Raw genomic sequence first — 22,562 nt, 5'->3', positions numbered from 1 at the left:
TTGGGAGTAGAATAAAAGATGAATAATTCATCAATATTTTATTTTTCTCATGAAATCTATTTTTCCCCAAATCATCTTGTAGTGATTATCGTGTAAAAGTCAAGAATTCCTGTCCTAGAGAAGAGATAATATGTTCAGCAGTGTTGGTGGGGAAAGAAAGCAGAGTTGGCATACATTTGTCTGCCTTATTAATGAAAAAGGCTCATGAAACTCCCTTATTTCAACTCAAGTTTCCAGATGCAGGCTTTTGGAGAGCAGAGTCCTCTGTTTCTCTGTAGCCTGCATTGCATTGACTTGTACACGCCAGCTGCTCCATAAATATTTGTTGAATGAGGGTTAACCTCACTATTTTTTGGTTGTCTACTCTGTGCCAGGCACTGCACTAAACATTTTACTTGCATTATCTCTTCTAAACTATGTATTTGTGTCACTCTCATTTAACAGATGATAAAATTGAGGTCCAATTAAGGGACTTGCCTGATGTCACAAAGCTAGGAGGTAGATAAAAGTCTAACTAATGTTTGCCTGACTCCACGGCATGTAATCACAGCAGTATACTGCTTTTCTGGATGAACCTATGAATGAGTAAATGGATTCGGATTATATTATTCCACTATTTTGAAGCTTACTAATGATCACTTCCTGGAACCTTTACCCACCATATTTAAGTCTCTGTCTGAACTCATACCAGGATGAAACTACTGAGCAGTCAGAATTTTTCTTCACAAACCACCTTAGAATGTAATCTTCATTTAAATGTGGAGATAGCCTTTAGGAGGCCTTCTGTGGAGATAGAGACCTGAAAGCGTGAGGAGGAGCAGTGTTTGAAAATCTCGTATTCAAAAGTTTTTCCCTTTCCTGTGCTGTTAAGGAATTGGCAAGTTTTTAGAGATTTTGCCCTCATCTGGTCTCCTGATTTTCTGTATGAAAAGATAATGTACTTCAGCTGTTATGAAAAGAAATTGTTAGGATTTCATTAAAAGTCTCAGTTCCTTTTAAGGTATCTTGTAATTCTTCTCTAGAAAGTCGCTATTGGCTGAATCTATTAATTTACTGAGCTCTGAAACCAGTGCTCAGTTCTTGGACTTTTAAACATCAGAGGACATTGATCAAAAGAATATTCATTTTATCATATATAATCATCTTTAAGACTCATTCATGTGCTGCTCTGCAAATTTCAAGTAACTTGCCCTGCTAATGCATTTCCACCAAATTGACCATTTAATTGAGTAAAAAAATGCTTATTTAACATCATGAAAATTCAGGCTATAATAAATATATGTTCCATGGGAAAAAATTCATGGAAACATTCATAAGCCCTCTATCACCTTCTGCTAGATCCAAAATTTGTGCTGCTTTCTCTGTTTTGATGTCAGTTAATAGTCACTCCATTTTCCCAGATGCCCTAGTATTAAGCTGTTGGAACCAAAAAAGCACTTTAAGCCTTCATAGAGATGTGACTGTGATCTGAGTCACGTAGCATGTAGTTGCAACTTTTGCTTCCTATATATTAACTTTCTTCCTCATTGTTCTTGTTCTGTAAATGACTAGGAGAGACCAGACCTTACCCTCTTCTAATCACTGATGTTTGTTATAAATTAACTGCCTCCTTTACTGTCTTGCACCTAACTTAGACCAGATGGCACAAAAGACCCTGTGACTGTTACATCTTCAGTGTAGAATGTTAAATATGCCCTTCTCAAAAGAAAAAGACCAGCTTGACCAATCAGATCATTGTAATTATGCCTTAAGACTTTTATAGAAAGATGTGGATATTCTGTTAAATTTCCCTAAACCTTGTCTATATAAATGACCCCAAACTTCTACACTTTAGAACACCAACTTCTATTCTTTGGAATCTGTGCTTCAAGGCAGTCATCTTCAAGTTTTGTGCTCAAATAAGCTTCATATTTTAACGTATGTCTTGGATCTTGTTATTTAAGACTGGCAATAAAGTTGAATGAGAGTAATTACCTCATCCATTAAAACATTACACTGTACCCCATAAATATGTACAATTATCATGTGTCAATTATAAATTTTAAAAATAAGTAAAATAAAACAAACTGACAATAGATTAATATGATAAAGGCATATAAATTTACATATACATGGACATGAGAGTCCCACAAATATGAGACTCAAAGAACGGTCAGGTGACTGAAGTTTTTATACCATTCTGAGGCTACAAAATGAATAGGAACTTGGGATTTCTCAGGAGGAGGTAGTGACATTGGTTATGTGAGAAAGCATGGGGAGGAAAACATGGTGAGCAAAGGCTGTCTTGTTATATATATATAAAAATCTTTCAGGTAATCTCAGAGCTGCCCTCAGGAAAAATATTTGGTAGCCTGTTTTAAAAGTTTCTCTGTCAAACCTTTAAAAGTATCAGACTTTTATTATATTTTCCTAGTGATTTAATCTTTTCTAGATCTGGTTAGAACAGATAAGGCATCCTCAGAGAAAGCCTATTTGCATCTGCTATTTACCTCACTAATGTAGACTTCTTCCACCGATATAATTCTCCCTACCACAAAAGGACAGCTTTCCAAAGCTATTGCTGTGTCTGCAGCCCCTCTGAATAGCCATCTCTAAATATGCCCAAGAAGTTTATTTTGGGGTGGCATAGTCCGGTTTCCATCATCAGTCAGGCACAATCCTTTGCCTCAGGGAACTCACAGGCAAGTAAATTTCTGATGATTTAAGGTCAAAACATGTTCGATATATGCAATAATAATGGAGTAAATTAAAAATATTTGAAGAACATTTGTAACCTTAGGGGCGGGAAAGACCTTCTTAAGTAAGACTGAAAATCCAGAAACTATGAAGGAAAAATATAAATATATTTGATTATATAAATATTTAAAACTATTTGCATAGCATAATATATCATAAATAAAGAAAAATCCTATAGACTAAGAAAAAATATGTGTGACACATATGATGAATGGTTAATAACCCCACTGGGCAAAGAGTTTCTACAAATTACTAAGAAAGAGGTAAATAATCCAGTAGAAAAGGTGGGTCCAGGATATGAACTATTAGTTCACCAAAGAGAATATATATTGCCAACAAACACATGAAAATATTTTAAAATAATCAGTGAAATACCATGCAATAAAACTATGAAATTCCATTTTTTCCCAACACATAGAAAGATACAGTGACAGCATCAATCCCAGGAAGGCTGTGGGACATAGGCATTTCTCATGCATTTCTGGTGGTAAAGTGAATTTCTACATTTTGTAGGAAATTAAGCTGGAATTTTCTGTTATAATTTAAGATACATATACCCCCCTTTTTTTAGGGGGGAATATAAGCTACAGAAATTAAAGTCCTAGCATGTGCAAAGATGTGTATTGCAGCTAAAAACAAAAACTTTACAAGCACCCTGAATGTCCAGCAATAGGTGAAGGGTTGAATAAATTTATAATGGATCCTTGCTGTGGTATAATGAAGCTATTAACAGCAATGCATAAAGTTTATACAGAGCTGGGAGGACTAGGGGAAGCTCATTAATTTTTCCTTCTACATCTCTGTGCTATTTGACTTGTTAGATTTATTGAGCAATTATCTTTTGTAATTAAAAATCCAATAAGTGAGAAAGTAATTTTAAAACTCAGCAATTATAGCCCAACATATTACATGTTGTGATAGGGGTCATTTGGATGCTGTGGGGATTCACAGGAGGAGGTGCTCATAGTGCATCCAGCGAGGTTTTCCATAGGATATGACATCTGTTTACTCCTGAAGGTGAGTTAGAATTAGCTAGAGGGATGAGGCAGAGGAAACAGCATATATGGAGGCTGATAGGAAAGAGATCTAGCTGTACATCAAGTGATATTTATAGCATATAATTTTTAGAACTTGCTGATTTATTGGATATAGAAGATTAAAGGGAGGATTCCACGATAATGCTCAAATTTCTGGCTTGAGCAGTTGTGTGAGAGGAACACAGAGAAACTGATTTGGGGGCAGTTCAGTTTTGGACAATGCTTGCAGGAGGGAGACATGTGTTTGAGACAAGAAACACATGGATTTCTAGAAGTTGACTTGCTTGCCCTGAGAACCTGGCCTCTGACAATGGTATTATCACTGGGCCTGCCTTTTAGTAACTGCATACCAGTGTTGGTCAGGTCAGCCATGAAATATCGTTTGCCCTCTTGAGTAGAGCTCTCTCTCTACTGGAACAGCTGCAGATGAGCTCTGGAGCCCAGGTCCCCTTGGCTACCCTGAGGCTGGACTCAGGGCCAGATCCAGGTTTTGAGGAACTGAAGCTTATAGAACTCTGGGGAATCTTTTTAGCAATAAGATTAAACAATTAGAAATGACCACATATACTGATTTAGAATGTAATTTGGTGTGATTTATCTTTTCACAGTTACAAAAGTATAGAGAAGTCCAGGAATATAATAAAACTCTTTTTGTTATAGAACTGCCTAATTATTAATTTTAACCAATTAACCTCTTTAAAATATTTCCTTACCTTTTGAGTGAATATACTTTGACTGATTTTGTAATATTATCCATAGAATAAATCCAGATTAAGTTAGGTTTGGCAATGAGTTTTTAGATACAGCATCAAGAGCACTATCTATGAAAGTAAAAGAAAAATAAAGTAAAGAAAAAGATAAGTTGGACTTCATTAAAATAAAAACTCATCCAAAATACACTGACAAGAGAATATATTTTTAGATTGGGAAAAATTTGTAAAGCACATATTTAATAAAAGACTTGTATTGAAAATATGCAAAGAACTCCAGAAATTCAAAAATAAGAAAACAACCTAACTTAAAAGTGGGCAAAAGATCTGACTGGAAACCTCATGAAAGAAGATATGCATATGACAAATAAGCATATGAAAAAATGCTCAACAACATATGTCATTAGAGAATTGCAAATTAAAATAACAGTGTGATACCTCTACACCTATTAAAATGGCTAAAATCTCAAACACTGACAACACAAAATGCTGGCAAGGATGTAGAGCAATAGGAGGCCTCATGTATTGGTGATGGGAATGCAAAACTGGTACAACTATTTTGGAAGACAGCTTGACATTTTCTTACAAAACTAAACATACTCTCCTCATTCAATCCAGTAATTGCTCCCCTTGGTATTTACTCAAATGTGTTGAAAACCTACATCCACACAAAAACTTTCATATGTATGTTTATAGAAGCTTTATTCATAATTGCCAAAGCTTAGACACAGCCTGTCCTTCAACAGGCGAATGGATAAACAAACTGTGGTACAAACAGTGGAATATTATTCAGTGATAAAAAGAAATAAACTATAAAGCCACAAAAGACATGGAGTAAACTTAAATTTATATTGTTTAGTGAAAGAAGTCAATATGAAAAGTCACATATTTTAAGATTCCAACTATATGATATTCTAAAAAGCCAAAACTATGGAAACAGTAAAAAGATCAACCTTTGCCAGGGATTCGGGCTTGGGAGGAGGGAGAGAGGATAAGTAGGTGGAGCACATGGGGATTTTAGGGTAGTGAAACTACTCTATATGATAATATAATGATGGATATATGAAATTATGCATTTGTCAAAACTCATAGAATGCACAACACAAAGAGGGAGCCATAATAAACTATGGGCTTTAGCTAACAATAATGTATCAATATTGGTTGAGTTACTATAATAAATGTATTATACCAATGTAACATGTTAATATCATAATAAGGGAAACTAGGCCACGGAGGGTGAGAGAAAGGATATGAGAACTCCCTCTACTTTCTGTTCAATTTTTATGTAAATACAAAATTCTAAAAATAGTTTATGAATTAAAATAAGATAATTCAGTCTTTCCTCCATCACAGCTGATCAAAATTTGATTTTTTACTATTGATAATTGGGTATATACAACATGCAACTTCACAAAGTGTATAGTCATGTTAAGCAGTAATTCAGATAAATCAACTTCACATAATTCCTTTAAAATAAAAAAAGGTATGGCACATCTATATTTGAATACATTAAGTCATCCCAAGAAGAGACATTCTCTGTGTTGAGTAGGCATAGATGAGAACCACAACCCTCCCTTATAATGTATTATGCATATAATATTTACTTTATAGCATTCTGAAGACAAGCAATGTCTAAACACATATTTGCAATAGAAATCCATCTGTGATCCCTCCTTAGCTTCATCTAGCTTCATCTCCTGGATGGCAAGATTGCTTCCACTGGCCAAAATGCAGGATCAAGGCCTAAGCCTGAGGATAAACTATAGCACAAATAAGATAAGATGGTGGGGGCTATTACGAATGGGCTGAGGCTTAGGGAAGAAAAACTGACTAGAATTTGAAGAGTATAGAATAAAATAAAATTGTAACTTAGGAATTTTCCAACTCAAGAATGGAATGTATGAAGACAGCGAAAACTGTAAGGGTGTCTACCCAGGAGAACAGAGGTTCTCCCTAAGAAAGGCCCTGGGCCCTAAGCCTTACTAGCAAGAGGGAGACTTGAAGACTCAAGCAGGACTGATGATGATGTCTTGCCTTTTACTCTGATTAGCAACAAATGCCTTGCACCCCAAACATTATTCATTTTCTCCCTGCATCTCTCAGTCCTCCTTAACGTCTCTGCATCTCCCACCCTCCAGTCATATCAACCCTGGCATCTCTAGTTCAAGATTGTTTTGACCCTTGTCAGCTATCTCATATCAGGATTGGAAGCTTTACCATCAGCTCATCAACTTCTCTAAAAGGCTTGAACAGTGTTTGCATTATTCTTCATACCTATCTCTACTGGAAAATCTCCATTAGTAAGAAGTTGACTACATTACAAAGCAACTTGTACCACAGGGGAACAGTTTTAAATGGGATAAGATTTCTTTGTTCAGGGCCAAATCTCTCTCCCTGGGACTTTTCAAAGTCTTCAGTATTATTCGAATGAAGCCAAAATAAAAGGCAGACTAAGTTTGTTCCTTCTCTCATGTGACAGTCCTTCAGGGATTTGAAGACAGTGATCATGTCCCTTTAGGTTTGCATACTTTCAGGTTAAAATATTCTAAGGACTTTAAGCAGCTTCTCACATGTCTGTCATCCCTTCATCATTTGAGTGACTACTCTCTAGGCATGTTATCTTAAAGGGTGCTTCTCAGAAATGAGCCCAATGCTTTAGCTGTGCAGAGTGGAGTGGGATTATCCCATATCTTGTTCTGAGAACTGTTCATTTATTAACGCAGTCCAAGGTAAAATTAGTACTTCTGGCCTTCACACAGCATCCCTATTCCTAATGTATTTGCAGTTGACTAAAATCCCTGTCACCTTTGTACATGCTGCTGCTAAGCCACATCACCTACTCCCATACTTATGTATTTGAAATTCTGGACTTAAACCTTATTTTTATTCTTCATGGTGAAGACATGGGCCCAGCATTCCTCCTTTGTGAGATCTTTGGGCACTCTGAATCTATTATTTACTGTCATCCTTTCTTGACATCTCTGATTGTCATGCACAGGCTATTTATGTCTTTCCTTGGTAAGTGTGTAAAGCAGGTGGTACATAAGGTTGCATCTACATTCTTTGACCAGTAAACACTTAATCCAGTCCTTTGGCCAGGTAGAGCACTGTCTGATCAAACTATTATTAACTTTCATTTCTTCATCTTAATACTGTTATATAGCCGAGATTCACAGGGCCACGGGACAGAGAGGCAGACTCACCGAGGCTGTAATTATCAAAATGAGTTTTTATTGTCTAGCTTGAGCTAGGGTCCGAGCCCCCAGAGTGCCAGCGCAGTGGCCTCTTCTTTGGGCAGGGACCCCCCTTTGTGTGCTAGTGAGCCTTTTATACCTAAGCTGTTTACATGCTGATCATGCATCTGCCCCCACGGCGATTTTTATTTCATCCTGCCCCTGATAGGCTCTAACCTGTTTCAGGTCCTAACTGAGAGACTCCAGTTTCTGCATTCTTTGTCTTTTTCCTCTGCATCCATAATGTACTCATAATGTCTTGTGGTTAGCAAACAAGCAGTAAACAGAAGCTGGAAGGTGTCTATTGTGTTTATAGCCCAGTATCTTACATTCCCCCCTTTCTCTTGGTTTTTACGAGCACTCTTGCTTGTATCTAGGGTTTTGTATTTCTTTTATTCTTAAGCTGTTTTCTTTAAGATTTACCCTTTGGTATTGTTGCTATAGTCCTATTAACTGTACAGTATTTATTTGTTTCTTTATGAAAGTGACTAACCTGTTTAGAATATATGGCCCAAAGGTGAGGATGAGCATGAGCACTATTATAGGTCCCAACAAGGTAGATAGCAGGGTAGTTAACCATGGGGAACTGTTGAACCACAGCTCAAACCATTCTTGTTATTGCTCGTGCTCTCATTTTCACCGGGCAAGTCCCTCCCTGACCTTTGCCATGGACTCTCTAACTACCCCAGTATGGTATTCACAGAAGCAGCACTCCTCTTCTAGGGCTGCACATAGCCCCCCACCCCTTGCTGGAGGAATACTAAGTCCAGCCCCCTCCGGTTCTGCAGCACTACTTTGGACACCGAAGTTAGGGATGTTTTTAAATGGGAGATAGATTTTTTTATTTTGGCTATATTTTAATCTATAGCAGCCCTCAGGCTATATAATCCCCTGTGTTGCACTACCAAGGATGAGATACCTGTCCTTGCTCTTATTGCCCCCAGACCAAAAAGAGTAGCTAGGGTTATGGCTGTGAAAGGCTCCCCCCCCTTTTTTTTTTTTCTAGTTAACCTGACGCCTTTTGTGCCCTTTGTCTATCTATCATATATTGTATTTTTTGGTGGTAAATAACCTTAAGGAATATTAATACAATAATGCAGTATTTCTCTGATTTATTAAAAACAGGCTAAGACATGGAGTCAGACTTGTTTTAGAGCAAATCCACCACCCATTGAGCATCGGAACTATCTATTTGGCTCTTCCAGTCTGGTCTGCAGATGGGTGGACTTTGGCACAGAACTGCACATGACTAGAGGGCACCTTTCCTATGCAGGCTCTATGTAAGGTTATATGGCATGTGGGGATTTGAGTTAATTGCTATAGCTGTAGAGACCCTTTTTAGGAACAATACGCCCACAAACAGCTTATGTAGCAAAAAAAAAAAAAAAAAGGTTATTAGGGCACAGTTTTGCAGTTTAGTCTAGTCCTTAGGAGCCACAACCCCAAGTCTAAGTCCCAGAAGGATGACCAGCAGTCTGACGAAGATTTGAGTCAGCAGTCGTATCTAACTCTTTCCCAGCAGAACTCTGGCCTGCAGCTGTCATGCGGGTTAATTTGGTCTTGAAGAGTTTTTTGGGTCTGCTGTTGCCTTTTACTGGTCCTGCTGCTGCTCCTGGTCATCCTCACTGGCAGGTCTCACATGGGAGTGGTGTATCCAAGTCGCCACTGTATTAACCTTGAGTGCAGTGGGCATAACAAGAGTTATTTAAAAGGGCCATTTTTATTTAGGCTCTGGGGTTTTACTGTTAGGCCGCTTTACCGACATCCAATCCCCTGGCTGATGATGGTGATATAAGTGTTCACTACTCTCGCTCCTTGGCCCAGTTGTCTGGTAGATGGCCTGGAGGGCTGGCCACACTTGGCTGTGAACACGTTGCAGAGCTTGTACAGCCTGCAGTACCTCTCTATGGTGTTCCAGGAGGGCCTCAGGGTTCACCCTGGGGATTATAGGCAGAGGGGTACCATACACAATATCAAAGGGGGTGAAGCCCAAATGGTAAGGGGTGTTCCAGGCTCAGAACAGGGTGAAGGGAAGGAGGGTCACCCAGTCTCCGCCAGTCTTTAGGACCAATTTAGTTAAGGTCTCCTTTAGGGTTTTGTTCATTCTTTCTACCTGCCCTGAGCTCTGGGGATTATATACACAATGTAACTTTCAATTTTCCCCCAGTGCTTGGGCTAGTCCTTGACTGACTTGACTTGTGAAGGCTGGCCCATTGTCAGATCTTATGCTCTCTGGCAGCCTGTACTTGGGAATAATTTCTTTTTAATATTTTTTTGCTATTATTAAGGCAGTCTTTTTTTTAGTAGGAAAAGCTTCTACTCACCATGAGAAGGTGTCTACCATGACTAACAAATACCTGTACCTATATTTTTCGGGTCTTACTTCTGTAAAGTCTATTTCTTAAAATAATCCTGGTTGCCTTCTCTGCTCTCTGGTACCTGCATGGGTCCCTCTGATCCTCCCCGGCTGCATGACCTGGCAGACACGGCAGTTCCAGACAATGGTTTTTGGTATCTTTTTTTTGTGATTTGAATTTGCAGATCCAGGGCTCTATGTCCTTTTCCTGGCCCCTCATGGGCTGGTATACTCTATACTCATCTGCCTGTGCCAAGGTCAAGATTTGGGTGACCCGGGGGCTGCTAATAAAGTTGCCGTTATCATCAGTTATTATCATTCCTTCTTCTTTAAAATAAATACGGGCTCTTAATTTTGTAATTATATCTCTCCCTAATAATGGGGTGGGGCACTCTGGAATGACCATGAAGTCGTGACTCACTTGTCCCAAACTTAAGTCTAACTTTCGTGGTGTAGTCCATAGGTAGGGCTTGGTTCCAGTTGCCCCCTGCACCCAGCTAGTCTTCTTAGACAGTTTTCCCTTGGTCTCAGTAATCACCAAATGTTCTGCCCCTGTGTCTAATAGGAAATTTCCTGTGCTCCCCTTCACTAGTAAAGTAACCCAGTGCTTGGGGAGGGGAACAGAACCCCGTACCCCCTATTCATCCTCTATTTGCCCCACCACCATAACCTTCTCAGAGGTTTCAGCTCTACACCCCCCCTTCCTTTTGGGGCATTTCTTAGCCCAGTGTCCATACTCTTTGCAATTGGCGCACTGATCTTTGCCTAGCCTCTCCCTCCAGGGTTGCTCTTGGCCTCTTGCCCCTAGCTGACCTCCTCCCATGGCTGCAAGTAGGATCTTGACCATCTCACTCTGTTAGCTTTACGCATCTCACCTGACTGGAACTTCCTTTCCTCTAGCCTCATCCCTTCTAACTTTTCCTCAAGCGTCTCTCTATTGTTGTAAACTTTCTATGCCACTTTGAGCAAGTCTTGTAGAGTTTTCTTACATAACCTATCTATTTTCTGCACCTTACACCTAATGTCTGGGACTACCTGGTTAACAAAGTCCATCATAACAGCCGCCTTGCTCTCTTTTGCAGTAGGAGCTATGGGAGTGTACTGCTGAAAAGCCTCCATGATCCTCTCTAGATATGCAGCTGGGGTCTCCTCGGGCCCCTGATGGACATCTCCTACCTTAGCCAAATTGATCAGCTTCCATGCCACTGCTCAGAGACCGGCCATCAGAGTCTGGCGGTAGACCTGGAGACACCCCCTACCTTCAGCCTCATTGTAATCCCAGGACAGCCGTTCAAGAGGAAAGGTCTGGTCGATGACTTGGGGGTTGATGGCGGATCTGCCGTCCTCTCCTGGAACCAGCTTCCGTGCTTCCACTTAGATTCTTTCTCCCCCTTCAGTTGTAAAAAGTACCTTAAGCAACTGTTGTCAATCATCCCAAGTGGGCTGGTGAATAAAAAAGGACCGAAACTAAAAGGTTAATTAAATCCCTCAGATTTTTAGAAAATTTGCATTTGGGGATTTCCAATTGTAGAGGTCACTGGTGGAGAAGGGCCAGTACTGGTATGTCTGTTCCCCATCTGCTCCAGGGGGTCCTGGCACTCTCTGGGAGAACGCACTCATGGGCTCCATATCTGGAGTCCGTCTAGTCTGCTGCCTAGTCCCATAAGCCGTTCCCCTCATCAGCAGCTCTATTGTGGCCATGGGCACCGTAGGTTCGGGTGCTGGCTCCACGAGGGGTGTGGGAGCAGGCGCCGCCTCCACAAGGGGGGCAGGGGCGTGTGCCACCACCGTCACAAGGGGGGCATCAAAGGAGCCCTCCTTGGGCCATCCCACCCCATACATAGGCCACTACCCCTCACAAAGAGTGATAAACTTTCTTTTTTTAACCTCCAAAGACAGGTCCTGTGCCCTTGCCAGCACATCCTTAAAATGACTCACAAGGATAGACAACGGCGTTGACAGGGTTCGCCCTATTCCTAAAAAGAAGAAATCCTAGATGCAGGATGAACTCACTTGCACAATTGCACAGGTGACAGGACTAGACAGATGAGGAACAAATAACAAAACGAGTAGACGGATGAATAAACGAGAAACAATGACTCACCTATTCCAGAACCTCTCGCCGGTCCCCTTCTGACCAAGCCTCTAGCTCCAAGTTCAGCTGTGGGGTTTCCAAGGAGGCCAGCAGATGTCTCTATCTGGCCTCCACCAGCAACCCACCAGTGTGTCCACCTAGTCCCTAATGCCAGTCCACTAGTCCTGGGCTCCAATCAATACACTCCTTCCCTGGCTCTGTGTCCTATCCAGTGGTGTGCGAAAATCCCAGACGAACCCCCAAATGTTATATAGCCGAGATTCACAGGGATGTGGGATAGAGAGACGGACTCACCGAGGCTGTAATTATTAAAAGGATATTTATTGTCTAACTCGAGCTAGGGTCGGAGCCCCCAGAGTGCCAGCGCAGTGGCCTCTTCTTGGGACAGTGACCCCTTTTGTGTGCTAGTGAGCCTTTTATACCTAAGCTGTTTACATTCTGATCATGCATCTGCCCCCATGCTGATTTTTATTTCATCCTGCCCCTGATAGGCTCTAACCTGTTTCAGGTCCTAGCTGAGAAACTCTGGTTTCTGTGTTCTTTGTCTTTCTCTTCTGCATCCCATAATGTACACATAATGCCTTGTGGTTAGCAAACAAGCAATAAACAAAAGCTGGAAGGTGTCTATTGTCTTTTTTTTTTTAATTTCGGCATATTATGGGGGTACAGATTTTAAGGTTTCAATAAATGCCCATTTCCCCCCTCCACCCACAAGTCTGAGTCTCCATCATGACCATCCCCCAGATGGTGCACATCTCACTCATTATGTATGTATATACCCACCCCCCCTTCCCCCTCCCAACTGCCAAATACCCTATTACTGTAGTACCTATGTGTGCACTTCGGTGCTACTCAGTTAATACCAGTTTCCTGGAGAATATATCTGGTGCTTGTTTTTCCATTCTTGGGATACTTCACTTAGTAGTATGGGTTCCAGCTCTAACCAGGAAAATATAACATGTGCTATATCACCGTTGTTTCTTAGAGCTGAATAGTACTCCATGGTGTACATATACCACATTTTATTAATCCATTCTTGGATTGATGGGCACTTGGGCTGTTTCCACAGCCTTGCAATTATGAATTGTGCTGCTATAAACATTCAAATGCAGGTGTCTTTTTTGTAGAGTGTCATTGGATCATTTGGGTAGATGCCCAGCAATGGCATTGCTGGATCAAATGGTAGATTCACTTGTATCGCTTTAAGATATCTCCATATTGCTTTCCACAGAGGTTGAACTAGTTTGCAGTCCCACCAGCACTGTAGGAGTGTTCCTCTCTCTCCGAAACCACACCAGCATTTATTGTATGGAGATTTTTTGATAAAGGCCATTCTCACTGGGGTTAAGTGATATCTCATTGTAGTTTTGATTTGCATTTCCCTGATGATTAGAGATGTTGAGCATTTTTTCATATGTTTGTTGGCCATTCTTCTGTCTTCTTTAGAAAAATTTCTGTTGAAGTCCTTTGCCCACTTTTTAATGGGGTTATTTGATTTTTTCTTCCAGATTTTCGTAAGTTCTAAGTATATTCTAGTTATCAGTCCCTTATCGGATGTATAGGAAGCAAAAATTTTCTCCCATTCTGTAGGTTGTCTGTTTACTTTCATGACTATTTCTTTGGCTGTGCAGAAGCTTTGTAGTTTGATCATGTCCCATTTATTTATTTTTGTTGCTGCTGTGATTGCCTTTGGGGACTTCTTCATAAACTCTTTGCTCGGGCCGATGTCTAGGAGAGAGTTTCCAACATTTTCCTCTAGAGTTATAATATTTTCATACCTTAGGTTTAAGTCTGTTATCCAGCGTGAGTTGGTTTTTGTGAGAGGTGAAAGGCGTGGGTCCTGTTTTAGCTTTCTACAAGTGGCTATCCAGTTTTCCCAGCACCATTTACTGAAAAGGGATTCTTTTCCCCAGCATATATTTTTGTCTGCATTGTCATAGATTAGATGACTATATGGGGATGGTTTTACATCAGGATTCTCACATCTATTCCACTGGTCCATATTCCTAATTTTGTGCCAATACCATATTGATTTAATTACTACAGCTTTGTAGTATAGTTTGATATCTGGCATATTAATGCCTCCCATTTTGTTTTAGTTGCCTAGAATTGCTCTTGATATTTGGGGTCTCCTTTGATCCCATACGAAGCGTAAAATTATTTTTTCTATATCTGTGAAGAGTGCTGATGGGATTTTAATAGGTATTGCATTGAATCTGTAGATCAGTTTGAATAGTATAGACATTTTGATGATATTGAGTCTGCCGATCCACGAGCATGGTAAGGATTTCTATCTGTTTACATCCTCTGCTATTTCCTTCCTCAGTGTTTCATAGTTCTCCATGTAGAGGTCTTTTACGGCCTTCGTTAAGTATATTCGTAGGTACTTTAATTTCTTTGTTGCTATTGTGAAGGGAATTGAGTCTTTGATTTGGTTCTTAATTAGATTGTTGTCGGCGAATATGAATGCCTCTGATTTCTGTGTATTGATTTTTTATCCTGAGACTTTACTAAATTCATTGATCAGTTGCAAGAGTTTCTTGGTTGAATCTTTGGGGTTTTCTAGATACAATATCATATCATCAGCAAACAGTGAAAGTTTGATCTCTTCTGCCCCTATTTGGATACATTTGATTCCATTTTCCTGTCTGAGTGCTGTAGCCAAGACTTCCAGCATTATGTTGAACAGAAGTGGAGATAGTGGGCAGCCTTGTATGGTTCCAGTTCTAAGTGGGAATGATTTCAATTTTTCCCCATTCAGTATGATGTTGGCTATGGGTCTGTCATATATGGCTTGTATCATTTTTAGGTATGTCCCTTCTATACCTCTTTTCTTAAGTGTTCGTATCATGAAAGGGTGTTGAATTTTGTCAAAAGCTTTTTCTGCATCTATTGAAAGAATCATGTGGTCTTTGTTTTTGCTTCTGTTTATGTGGTGAATTGCATTTATAGATTTATGTATGTTGAACCATCCCTGCATCCCTGGGATGAAGCACACTTGGTCGTGGTGGATTATTTTTTTGATAAGCGTCTGGATTCGGTTAGCTAAGATTTTGTTGAAAATTTTTGCATCTATATTCATTAGGGATATTGATCTTTAGTTTTCGGTTTTTGTTTCATCATTTCCGGGATTTGGTATCGGAGTAATATTCACTTCATAAAAGGTGTTGGGGAGGTTTCCGTTCTTCTCGATGTTCTGGACTAGTTTCTGCGAGATAGGTACTAGTTCTTCTTTGTAAGTGTGGTAAAATTCGGGTGTGAAGCCATCTGGACAGGGACTTTTCTTTTTAGGGAGATTTTTAATTGCTGTTTCTATTTCAGCTGTTGAGATTGGTCTGTTCAGGGAATCTATTTCTTCTTGGTTGAGCCTAGGGAGGCTGTGTGTTTCTAGAAATTTGTCCATTTCCTCCACATTTTCCAGTTTGTGTGCATAAAGATTTTTGTAGTATTCATAAATTGTATCTTGTATCTCTTTGGGATCAGTTGTGATATCTTCTTTTTTATTCCTGATGGAGCTTATTAGAGATTTCTCTTTTCTGCTTTTCATTAGCTTAGCCAATGGTGTGTCAATTTTGTTTATTTTTTCAAAGAACCAACTTTTTGTTTTATTAATCTCCTGAATAACTTCCCTGTTTTCAATTTCATTTAGTTCTGATTTGATCTTGTTGATTTCACTCCTTCTGCTGGGTTTAGGGTTGGTCTGTTCTTCTTTTTCCAGCTCTTTGAGTCATTTCATTAGATTATCTATTTGTGATCTTCTTGTCTTGTGGTTATAGGCATTTATGGAGATAAACTTTCCTCTCAGAACTGCTTTAGCTGTGTCCCAGAGGAGTTGATAACTTGTCTCTCCATTGTCGTTTTCTTCATAAAATTTTTTTATTTCCTTTTGATTTCTTCATGTATGAAGAAATCATTTAGTAGGAGGTTGTTCAATTTCCACGTTTTTATGTAGAAATGTGAGTTTCTGTTAGGGTTGATTTCTACTTTTATTCCACTGGAATCTGAGAAGGTACATGGTATGATTTCAATTTATTTAAATTTCTTGAGATTTACTTTGTGTCCTAGGATATGGTCAATCATAGAGAATGTCCCGTGAGCTGATGAGAAGAACGTATATATAGTGGATTTTGTGTAGAATGTTATGTAAATGTCAGTCAGACCCAATTGTTCTAGGGTTTTGTTTCAGTCCATTATTTCTTTATTAATTTTCTGTTTGGAGGATCTGTCTCGGGCCGTCAGTGAGGTGTTGAAATCTCTGGCGATTATGGAGATGCCATTAATCCATTTGCTTAGCTCAAGTAACGTTTGCTCTATGAATCTGGGTGCACCTAAGTTCGGTGCATATATATTTAAAATTGTTATCCCTTCTTATTGAACTGTGCCCTTCACCATTATATAATGACCCTCTTTGTCTTTCACTACTTTTGTTGGTTTAAAAACTAAATCGTCTAATATTAGATCTGCCACACCAGCCTTCTTTTGGCTTCTATTTGCTTGAAATATTGATCTCCACCCTTTTATTTTTAGTCTATTTGCATCCTTGCAGATTAAATGTGTTTCCTGAAGACAGCATAGACTTGGCCTGTATTTTCTTATCCATTCAGCCAGCCTATGTCTCTTGATTGGAGAGTTTAAGCCATTCACATTTATTGAGAGAACTGATAGGTAAGGTAGATTACTATCATTCTGTTGGGTTGGATGTTGTTGCTATGATTTCTGCCTTGAGCCATTGTAATATCTGGACTTTAACATTTTTGGGTTTTGGTTGTTTTTATATTCGTGGATTATTATTATAGTGTTCCATGCGTAAAGCTCTTTTAAGTTCTTCTTGTAGGGCTGGTCTTGTCTTGGTAAATTCTCTGAGCCTTTGCTTGTCTGAGAATGTTTTTATTTCTCTTTCATATACGAAGCTTAGTTTTGCAGGGAATAATATTCTAGGCTGGGCATTGTTTTGTTTCAGAAGAGTGAGAATGGGGCCCCAGTCTCTCCTTGCTTGTAAAGTCTCATTAGAGAAGTCTGATGTTATTCGAATTGGCTTTCCCTTGTATGTTACTTGCTTCTTTTGTCTTACAGCTGTTAGAAGGGCCTCTTTAGTTGATACTTTGGTCAGTCTGATGACTGCATGTCGTGACATCTTCCTGTTTGCGTTGAATCTCCCAGGGGTCCTCTGAGCTTCTTGAACTTGTATATCAAGATTTTGAGCAAGGCCTGGGAAATTTTCCTCTATTATATCTTCAAACAGCTTGTCCAACCCTTGAGTGTTGTCTTCTTCCCCTTCTGGTAACCCTATGACCCTCACATTAGGTTTCTTCACATTGTTTCACAGCTCTTGTAGGCTTTGCTCTTTTCTCTTGTTTCTCTGCTCTATTTCTGTGACTGATTTATTTAATTTGAGGGTGTTATCTTCAAGCTCTGAGATTCTCTCTTCTGTTTGATCTACCCTGTTCTTGAGACTTTCCACTGTATTTTGTAGTTCCTTGAATTGATTCTATATTTCCAGAGTTCGGTTAAACTCTTCTTCATTGTGTCTATATCTTTTTCCATATCCTGGAGGCTTTTTGTGGTTTCTTTGTGTTGGTTATTGAGTTGTTGCAGTGGGTGAGTGTTCTTATGATCCACATATGAAATTCCTCTTCTGTCATATTGGTTGCCTGATTTTGCTTGGTGTCCGTTTCTAGGGGGCTGGTGCTCCTCTTTGGGGGTGTGTTTTCCATTTGGTTCTTCATATTTCCTGAGTTCTTTCGCTGAATTCTTCCCATGTCAATCAGTTGTTGTTTCTTTCCTTTAGGTTGTTGTTTGGGTATTCACACACCTTGTTTAGTTTCTGAGGCGTTAGGTGGTGTCTGTGGGTGAGATTGGTCCACTCTGAGTATATTGAGTCAGTGGGTGCCGTTGAAACGCTGTGCAGGATGCCATCCCTGTCAGTAGGTGGCGTTTGCTTGGCAGAACAGGCTATGCTGTTGATTTTGTGTCCTGTTGTCAGTTCTTGTTCTGGGCAGAGGTGGGCTGGGTAAGCCTGCCCTCAGGCAGTTAGCAGGGGTCCAAGTTCTGTTCTCTGCTTCCAGGGAAAGCTGTCAGGCTGGGGCCGGAATGGTCCCGCTCAGCTAGACAGTCTGGGTGTGCGTGTGGGGCTGTCTGAGATCCGCAGTCTGGAGCGGGCGTCGCTTCTTTCCACCCTCCCCAACTCTGCAGCTACTCCTGGGCCTCTGCCAGCAGGGCAGACCACAAGCCACAAGGCCTCCCCAGACTGTGATGCCGGCAGGGAGGTTCCCTGCACAGGAACGCCACCTGGACTTGGCGCACGGCCTCCTCCTGGGAGGAGGGTTGCCCTCTAGGATGCTGATCCGCCCCTGGAGGCACACACACCTCAGTAGGCTGTTCACGTATAAGCCTTCTGTGCCCCGGGCAATGCTAGCCCTCGGTGCAGTGGATCTGGTCTGCAGGTCTGACCTCTGGGTCCCAGATTTCAAATTGTATGTTCACCAGGGAGAGGAATTCTGGTCCCAATTCACCCACAGGGAGCCCAAGCTGGGTCTATGTCTCTCAGCCTCTGAGTTGGCACCATTCTCCTGGGAACACCGTGCCAGCAGCACCTGGGAGGGCTGGCGGGTAGGGAGCTCACAGTCTGAGTTCCCCTGAGTTAGCTGTATGGTGCCAAAAGGGAAGGTCCAGTTCCCTGGGGGTGCCTCTGGCTGGTGGCTGTATTGTCTCTCTGGGCAGCCACGGGTAGGGTCGGCGGAGGGGAGAAGGAGGTAATATAGCGTCTGCCGCACGGCTTGGGTCTGTGCACAGGGAGGTGCCCAGAGGGAGTTTGGAGCCTTCTGCCCCGTCAACTACAGGCTCACTGCTACCTGGCGGCGGCCGTCTCTGCGCTGGTGTCCGCAGGTCTCTCCACCTGCTGGGAAGCCCACCATCAATCCCATATGCAGGGGAGGGGAAAGGTGACTTATCCACCTACCCTTCCCGCTGGTCTCCAGGCTGCTCCGGCGGTCTCAGCTTCCAGTTCTCCTTCGCAGCCTCCTCCCATGGAGGCTCTCAGGGTCTCAGGTACCCCTCCTTCTGGCCCTCATCTGCTGTATGCTTGTCTTCTTGCTTCTTTTTTCTAATTTCTGCTAGAATCTGTCTTTTCTGCAGAGACACTCTGTCTGAAGGTGTTATTCGTCCGCCATCTTGCTCCACTCCCTGAGACAATCGTGTCTATTGTCTTTATAGCCCAGTATCTTACAATATCAATAAGGCAATATTTTTGAAACTTCTATATTCCTGGTCTCTCTTAAGAATAAGACTTTTATTAGTCAATTCTTGCCACCACCTTATAATGTCCGCTTCATTATCATCTCATTTTTTAGGTGAGAAAACTCAATATTGGGGAGATAAAATGCCTGTTCTAAGTCACACCTGTGAATGGTATAGACAAAATTTAATGAATGTGTGTTTGACACTAGCACCCATGCTCCTAAGCACTATACACCATCTCCATCTACTGAAAAACCAATCTTCCCAAATCCAAATTGACATCACATATTAGATATATTCTTCCAGGCAGATGGAAAAAATAAACACTTCTAAGGCTAGAGAATGCCTGATTTATTTTAGATAATGCACAAAGGCCACTGTGGCTGGAACCAAGTAGGCAAGAGACAGCCAAGTAGAGGATATGTACAGAGTGATAACTGGGGGCTATATTATGTAGATATTTTCATGGTTTTCACTTGTACTCTGAGTGAAAGTAGGAATTATAGGAAGGATTTGAGCAGAGTAATAATATAAGCTGGCATATATATAAAATTTTTGTTTCTATCTTTGTTGAGAATAGAATATGGAAATCAAGGGCAAAGTATTAAGGGAACTCAGTGGAGAAGGTGATAGTTCAGGGGATGAGGACTGTAGGGAGGGTCACAAAAGGCCAAGTTTTCTCACAGCTGAACTCTAAGAGGATATACTATAATACACTCATACTTGGAAATTTGACTTAATTTGTATCTATGGGAGATTGCAATTAAGACTATATTATCATCATTAGATTAACTGTAGTTTAGAAAGGATTTCAGCTGAATTACCTGGTCCTGGAACATTTTTTCCTTTGTCACTAGCTGGAACTTGGAAGTATCTCTTGTTTCAAGAATATTTACTACAGAGCGTTTACACTAGATGGCGCTCAGTCCATTTCCCCCAGAGGCTGGTTTGCTCCAGTATTTGTTGACACAGAAGTCTGTTATCTCTTGTATACAAAGATCTCTGAGAGATGCACCAATACTCAGTTCTGGTAAAAGAATCAATTCTATAATGGGTACTTTTTTATGAAGTATTGAAGCATGCATACCCAATATAGTGATTCTGAGTTAAACTCATAATTCAACTTAGATCTTAGAGGAGTGCTGGTTTATTTTATTACACTGATGCCTCCTGGTAGGGGGATTAGGAGGAACACCCATTCTTGGTCTGCCTTTTGCCTTTGAGTTTGGAGATCCATATCTGCAGATATGGATCCTAATTTGCAGATTCTAATCTGCAGTGGAAGGTTCTGCCTTAGGACAGCTGTATGATCTTAGTTTAGTTACTTGCTTCCATATGGTTGAACGTGTCCTAAGTGTCTCTTAAAGCCAGGAAACTGAACAATGATATCCTTGCTTCACTAATATCTTTTTAGTTTCCAAGGATGGTCACTCTTTTTAAAAAAATTAGAGATGCCCTTGAAATTCTCTTTCATGCCTAGTTATGACTTTATTAGCTTTACCTAGTTGAGATATACAACTTCAACTGGTCCTTGAGATGGGGTGCATTTCCTTTTCACAGTTTATCTTCCAAAGTTATACCCACCAAAAGATTTTATACGTTGTCTGGAAAGTTTTTTCATCCTTTCATCACTCCAGTCTCATCTGATTTGCTCTGGAGTTCTTTTATTTATTTTATTTTAAAATATTTAATTGACAAAGATCCTCTATATTTCAGGTGTACAATGTGATGATTTTATAAATGTATAAATTGTGTGTACTTGACCTTGAAACAATATTTGAGCCTCACTTTAACTCATATGTAAAATTAGAGAATAGTTATAAATTATTGGCAGCTGTACTCTGCTTATTCCCATCTAATCAGAGTTTATGCTGATGAGAAGTTTTTTTTGTTTTCATTTTTGTTTTTGTTTTCCCTTTCAGGCCTGACTGTAAACTAGCAGTGGCTCCAGAAGCACTTAGTCTTCTGTGGCTAAGAAACACAATATCTGTTTTGAGAAAAACTGACCTCTCTAACCACACATTAAGAGTGTGGAAATTTAGTCACACACACACACATACACACACACACACACACACACACACACACACACACCCTTTCTTAGCAAGGAGAGGAGAGCTATGCAATTATAATCTTACTTTTGCAATTATAATCTCTTACTTTTGAACAGTGTGTTCATATCTCCTTTCTCATTTGATTCTCCCCCAAATCAGTGTGGAATAAGGAATATGGTCATCGTAATCCCTGTCTTCCAGATGAAGTATGTGAGGTTTATAAAGGTCAAGGGCCTAGCTCAAGGTCACAAAGTTTCTGAGTGGTGAAGGAGGGATGTGAACCCAGGTCTCTGTGAATACTGTGCTATAGGGGACCCACTTGACTAATGATGGCTATTAGTGTTAACTGGGTAATAGGTCTTGAAACATTTGCCCATTTTTCAGACATTTGACCTAAAATACAGAGAAGGGAAAATCTAGTTACCTACGGTCATGTAAGTAATCACACAAACAGAAAATTGAAGAAAGAATAAAGTCAATCTAACTTTTGTCCATGTTTATAACCAACCTCTTCCTGTTTGGTTAAAAGTCAATTTCTTTAAAAAAAGGTACCTTTGTTCTTCTAAAAAGAACCAAGTACATTTCTAAATGTTGTGCCCTTTATTAAAAGCTTAGGTGTAAAGAGAAAAAATGTTTATGCTTTAAAAAAATGAAGCTCATCCTTGTGTTGAGCAAATGGGAATCCTTTGATTCAATCTAAAATTTCTATTCTAGGTATGATTTTTTTAAAGGAAATAAAAATGGAAAATATTCAAAGCTTTTAAATACCACTTTTCTTCTTCTCAGTTTGCTTGCTTATTATTAATATAGTTTGAATGGATTCTTGCTTTGAGATGAAAATTTATTTATAAAAGAACCGTGGATAATCTGTTACTATAGCAATGATTTCTCACTCCGCAGCTATTTAATCTTCAAGCACCATGGAACTTTAAATGTCAGGCTGGTCCATATTTAGAATGAATGCAGTATTTGATTGTACCAATAATTAAGGTGTTTGTGATGAAAAGAATTGGAGTTTGTGTTTTTTGTTTATTTTAAATTTTTGTATAGTGTTTCTCACCTCTTAGGCATGCTCAGCATTGGGGAAAACCGTTTCTGGATAATG

The sequence above is a fragment of the Microcebus murinus genome, chromosome X (genome assembly GCF_040939455.1).
Source record: "Microcebus murinus isolate Inina chromosome X, M.murinus_Inina_mat1.0, whole genome shotgun sequence".
NCBI classification, from domain to species: Eukaryota; Metazoa; Chordata; class Mammalia; order Primates; family Cheirogaleidae; genus Microcebus; species Microcebus murinus.
Note: the sequence above shows the minus strand (reverse complement) of the source record.